Genomic DNA, 6,248 nt, shown 5'->3' on the forward strand with positions numbered 1-6,248 from the left:
GAGCTTTATTTAACACTGAGGGAATATAACACTGTTATTAGACACACCACGAGCGTTCTGGATGGGAAAAACTTCAATTCACATGACATGAATTGCAAAATGTATTTAACATTTGGGGGTAGTCGGACAGAGAGAATCAAAAATAGATATCAGTCACAATTCTCATGCAACGTATTGATTAGCTTGTGTCCTCTCTATCATAGCTTGTGAATTTGCAACATGTTCATTAGCTTGCATATTCTCTCTCGTGGCTTGTCATTACACAACGTGTTCAGTAGCTTGTGTTCTCCCTCATATGGCGCAGAACAGCTCCGCACAGCTCCAGGGTCAAACCTCAGGAGATTGTTCGCGTGGGGGCACCGGCTGTCCTTCTCCTCGTACAGGGCAGGATGCTGACCGACACTCCAAAGTGGCTTCCTCTCCCAGTCGTAAGTCGTGGTGGAGGACGCGCAGACTCACGGCATGCACTGTCTCTGGTGGTGGTATACAAATGTGGATAAAAGGGGTGAAGCGATCCGTGGGTAGCAGGAGTTTTTGTCAGATCAATTGGGGGTGCGTTTAGCCATGACCGCGGATTGGAGGCTTTATACAAACAACGATAGTGGCTTGGTGCTCTTGCGTGGGCATTCGCGCTGTGAGCCACACAGCCATCATGCTTCGACGAGTCTTCTTTGTGTGGCTCAAGTCGATGTAGAGAGCAACAGCTAGTGAGTGCATCAGGAGTAGTGGAGTGGTGTTTATTGCTGTCATGACGCCTCCTCTTTCGCATTTGTGAATCGGGCATTGAATTATCAGAATCAGAAGTTTATTTCCCGAATAAAGCCCATTGAGCTAAGAAAGTATTATTTTTAAGGGCGACTCGGTCGGCAGACAACATTACAGATTAAAAATAAAATAACTTAATAATAGCAATTATTTCGTAAAGTTGTACGTTCCATGATCTTTTATGTGTGACCACAATCTCCGCACACTGCTTCAGTGATTTTAGTGATGAATACCAATGCATCATTGTTGTTGTTCCTTCCTGGGTGTGGTGTGTGTGTGCAGCAGACAGCTGGGGAAACCTGCTCATGGGTAAATTGCTGGAAGAGAATCAGGAAGAGCGGCTCTCGACTCTCACCACAGAATGCAAGCAGCTCAGGGAGAGGGGCGTCTTGCCGCAGTCGCCATCGCCACGCGTCCAGGAGTGGCTTGCATCCCGCATCTATGTGGCCGACCGCTATGCATTTATGTACTGTGAGGTGCCCAAGACCGGCTGCACCAACTGGAAGAGGACCTTCCTGGCGCTGATGGGGAACATCAAGTCGTCCAAGGTGATGACGCAGAATCAAGTACACAGCTTCAACTATACAAAGCTGAGCTCGTTTGACACCTCTGGTCAGCGCTCGCGGCTAGATAACTACACGATGGTGATGTTTGTGAGGGAGCCCATGGAGCGCCTCGTGTCCGCCTACCGAGACAAGTTTCTGCACTCCAAGCACTACAAGGTGCGTACCAGTGTGTGCATGTGAACGTGCAGCGCACGCTACGACTGAATGTAGCCCCTCCCCCCTCTTCCACCACTTCGTATATGTGTAGTGGTTCACACGAGGGAGGCTGAGACTTCTTGGAGGCAACACGTTTATTACAATAAGCCCTAAAACACGCAGATGTATCACTGCCTCTTCACCAGCTACCCTAGCGAGGTATCTCCTTCAGGCTGGCTCGCCCTGGCTCGCCCTGACTCACCCTGGCTCATTCTAGCTCGCCCTGGCTCACCCTGGCTCACCCTGGCTCACCCTGGCTCGCCCTGGCTCATTCTAGCTCGCCCTGGCTCACCCTGGCTCACCCTGGCTAATCCTGGCTCATTCTAGCTCGCCCTGGCTCACGCTGGCTCCCTCTGGCTCACCCTGGCTCCCCCTGGCTCGCCCTGGCTCACCCTGGCTAATCCTGGCTCATTCTAGCTCGCCCTGGCTCAACCTGGCTCACCCTGGCTAATCCTGGCTCATTCTAGCTCACGCTGGCTCCCTCTGGCTCACCCTGGCTCCCCCTGGCTCGCCCTGGCTCACCCTGGCTAATCCTGGCTCATTCTAGCTCGCCCTGGCTCAACCTGGCTCACCCTGGCTAATCCTGGCTCATTCTAGCTCGCCCTGGCTCACCCTGGCTCACCCTGGCTCCCCCTGGCTCACCCTGGCTAATCCTGGCTCATTCTAGCTCGCCCTGGCTCAACCTGGCTCACTCTGGCTCATCCTGGCTCACCCTGGCTCCCCCTGGCTCACCCTGGCTCCCCCTGGCTCACCCTGGCTAATCCTGGCTCATTCTAGCTCGCCCTGGCTCAACCTGGCTCACCCTGGCTAATCCTGGCTCATTCTAGCTCACCCTGGCTGAACCTGGCTCACCCTGGCTAATCCTGGCTCATTCTAGCTCGCCCTGGCTCAACCTGGCTCACCCTGGCTCATTCTAGCTCACCCTGGCTCCCCCTGGCTCACCCTGGCTAATCCTGGCTCATTCTAGCTCGCCCTGGCTCAACCTGGCTCACCCTGGCTAATCCTGGCTCATTCTAGCTCGCCCTGGCTGAACCTGGCTCACCCTGGCTAATCCTGGCTCATTCTAGCTCGCCCTGGCTCACCCTGGCTCTCCCTGGCTAATCCTGGCTCATTCTAGCTCGCCCTGGCTCACCCTGGCTCACCCTGGCTCGCCCAGGCTCACCCTGGCTCACCCTGGCTCCCCCTGGCTCATTCTGGCTAATCCTGGCTCATTCTAGCTCGCCCTGGCTCACCCTGGCTCACCCTGGCTAATCCTGGCTCATTCTAGCTCGCCCTGGCTCACCCTGGCTAATCCTGGCTCATTCTAGCTCGCCCTGGCTGAACCTGGCTCACCCTGGCTAATCCTGGCTCATTCTAGCTCGCCCTGGCTCACCCTGGCTCTCCCTGGCTAATCCTGGCTCATTCTAGCTCGCCCTGGCTCACCCTGGCTCACCCTGGCTCGCCCAGGCTCATCCTGGCTCACCCTGGCTCCCCCTGGCTCACCCTGGCTAATCCTGGCTCATTCTAGCTCGCCCTGGCTCACCCTGGCTAATCCTGGCTCATTCTAGCTCGCCCTGGCTCACCCTGGCTAATCCTGGCTCATTCTAGCTCGCCCCGGCTCACCCTGGCTCCCCCTGGCTCGCCCTGGCTCATTCTAGCTCGCCCTGGCTCACCCTGGCTCATTCTAGCTCGCCCTGGCTCACCCTGGCTCCCCCTGGCTCACCCTGGCTCACCCTGGCTAATCCTGGCTCACCCTGGCTCACCCTGGCTCATTCTAGCTCGCCCTGGCTCACCCTGGCTCATTCTAGCTCATCCTGGCTCACCCTAGCTAATCCTGGCTCATTCTAGCTCACCCTGGCTTACCCTGGCTCACCCTGGCTCACCCTGGCTCATTCTAGCTCACCCTGGCTCATTCTAGCTCACCCTGGCTCACCCTGGCTCATTATAGCTCACCCTGGCTCACCCTGTCTCATTCTAGCTCACCCTGGCTCACTCTGGCTCACCCTGGCTCATTCTAGCTCACCCTGGCTCACCCTGGCTCACCCTGGCTCACCATGGCTCATTCTAGCTCACCCTGGCTCACCCTGGCTCATTCTAGCTCACCCTGGCTCATTCTAGCTCACCCTGGCTCACCCTGGCTCATTCTAGCTCACCCTGGCTCACCCTCGCTCACCCTGGCTAATCCTGGCTCACCCTCGCTCACCCTGGCTCCCCCTGGCTCCCCCTGGCTCACCCTAGCTAATCCTGGCTTACCCGAGCTCACACAGAGTGGGTATCTCAGACCGGACCCTGGCTCGGGTCTGGGCCCTGTAGTCGGGCAGGTCTTCTCCGGGTGACGGCTTTTGTCTTCAGTCTTGCACCAGCTGCCGGACCCGTTCTGGGGTCCGGCTTGTATTGCCAGTCCCGGGGCTTCCTCCGCCCCTGGCCACGCCTCCCTTCTCGAGCCTTCGAGGCACCTGGTCCTGGTCCCGTGGACCCCCAGCCCCCTCCTTCGGGCCCCTTGGCCGGTGCCTCCGGTCACCAAGCCTCCGGGTTCACCTGGAATGCCACGGCCCCCTGTGAACCCCTTGCGCCGTCCCTGGCGCACTCGCCCCCTGACCGCCAGAGGCTGGCACTGCATGTGGCTGGTGTGAGCGGCGCGCATCGTGCCTCACACAGGCCGGCTTATTGTCTCATGCAGTGGCCTCCACCGATGCCATTACATATGTCATAGGGATTGTTTGACCATTTTTCACCATGTTGTGGTCAAGAATGTAACTGAACTGGTTGGGTTCATCGTCCATTTCCCTTACAAATAAATCCGTGCTCTCAGTGAAAATGTTACTTTATTGCTGAACTCATGATAGAATGATAAGCAGACAATATAATTATTCACCGTTGCGTTGTGGGTGAGGCCACAAAGTGATCTAGCAAATCTGTATTGTTAAAATACTCCACTATCTGCCAAAGCCAAACAAATTGAATGTGTTTGTGGTGGACAAGCAGAGGAGATATGCAGAGAGTAGAAATAATGAGTTAGATAAGAAAGATGTAAGATATAGATGTGGTGATGTCATGCACTTAATATAGATATATTTACAATATACTATAAGAGATATATTAATAATACAGGGTGTTTAAAAAAGATGGACCCGATTTGAAATCGCTATATCTCTGCAACCACGAACCGCCTATGAATGAAACTCGTACCACTTGAAAGGGCGGGGCATAGAGTTTCACATGATTACCGCTAGATGCCTCTCCCGGCGCACAAACAGCCCCTAGCCTCAGTTATTCGCAAGATGGTGACCCCGCAATACAAGGCATTTTGCGTTCTGCAGTTCAGCAAGACTGAATCCATAATTGCGGTGCAGCGTGCGTTTCAACGGCGTTTTAGCATTGATCCGCCAATGTCAAAGAACATTCGTCGTTGGTACCGACAATTTGAGGAAACAGGCTGTTTATGTAAGGGGAAGAGTACAGGGTGACCACGCACCTCAGAGGAAAACGTTTGGGACGAATTAAACTATCGTCTCGATGTTGTCCGTACAGCAGGTGGAGGACACATAGAGCATTTAAAAAATGGTTAGTTAAACTTGATAACTCATTAAACCGTTTGTAACTTTTTGTGTAATTGTAACATGTTGCCATCGTGAAAAATACTGCTTTGAAATTGGGTCCATCTTTTTCACACACGCTGTAGGTAGGCCGCAGACTTAAGTGATGTCTTCATAAAAGATGGAAGGCAGGGTCAGGTGGGCTAAGAGGCCTACGTAGCATTAAAGGCCTTTCTGTCCTGGTGCAAGCAGGAAATTAATCATCAGCTCTAGTCAGGTGGAGATGCAGATTGACGCCATCCTCTAGAGGCACTGGCTGCTGCTGCTGCTCGTATCTGCAGCTCAACTGAGCAAGCCACGTGCGAACACCAGGGCAAAAAGTACTTTCACCCCACGTGTGCCTCTTACCCCACTCTACTATCCACTCTGAAAATAAACCGGCATAACTTTTTTCGTTTCTCTCCAACACCAATGACGGCGAGTGCAGAAAGTGTATGGACGAGCTATCATTTCGCACTACAGGAAGAACCCCAGTCGCATGTCCCTGACAGGCGGCCACGACGTAACTTTCCCCGAGATGGTGCGCTTCATCCTCGACCCCGAGCGCCCTCTGGGGCAGGACGTGCACTGGCTACCAGCTCACCACCTGTGCCAGCCCTGTCTGCTGCGCTACGACTACCTCGGCAAAGTGGAGACTTTGGGGCGCGACGCGGCCGAATTGCTGGCGCGCGTGAGGGCACCGGAATCGGTGTTTTACTCGAGCCCAAAAGACAAACGCTCTTCTGCGTCACTCACCGGATGCTACCTGGCACAGCTGAGCTCGAAAGTGAGACAGCAGCTTTACACATTCTATTATGGAGACTACAAGCTCTTCGGATATCCACTGCCATCTGACATGAACATTTGAAGGCACCATAACTCAGTTATCTTCGAATTGAACACCACATGTAATATAAACTAGATATTTTGGTTAATTGCTAATGTTTAACCAAGTATCTGAATTTTAAGGTTCCTGCATGAAGATAATTTCCACCAAACCACACAGAGCTGACCAACATAGACAAACGTGGTCTCACATAGCCCCATGATCTATATGGCATGCGGTTTTTCTTATAACATTGGGAAGATTGTAGAAACGCAATCATTACTTTCATCGAAAAGTTAAACCTAGCTTTTGCTCAGATCCAAGGACTAATATTGCCTTATT

At 53.5% G+C, this 6,248-nt stretch overlaps 1 pseudogene; it reads left to right on the forward strand.

The window, feature by feature from the left end:
- The first annotated feature begins 295 nt into the window (after positions 1 to 295).
- LOC144950537 (carbohydrate sulfotransferase 8 pseudogene) lies at positions 296 to 5,948 on the forward strand (annotated as a pseudogene).
- The last annotated feature ends 300 nt before the right edge of the window (positions 5,949 to 6,248 follow it).

This window comes from Lampetra fluviatilis, chromosome 58 (genome assembly GCF_964198595.1).
Source record: "Lampetra fluviatilis chromosome 58, kcLamFluv1.1, whole genome shotgun sequence".
Taxonomy (NCBI): Eukaryota; Metazoa; Chordata; class Hyperoartia; order Petromyzontiformes; family Petromyzontidae; genus Lampetra; species Lampetra fluviatilis.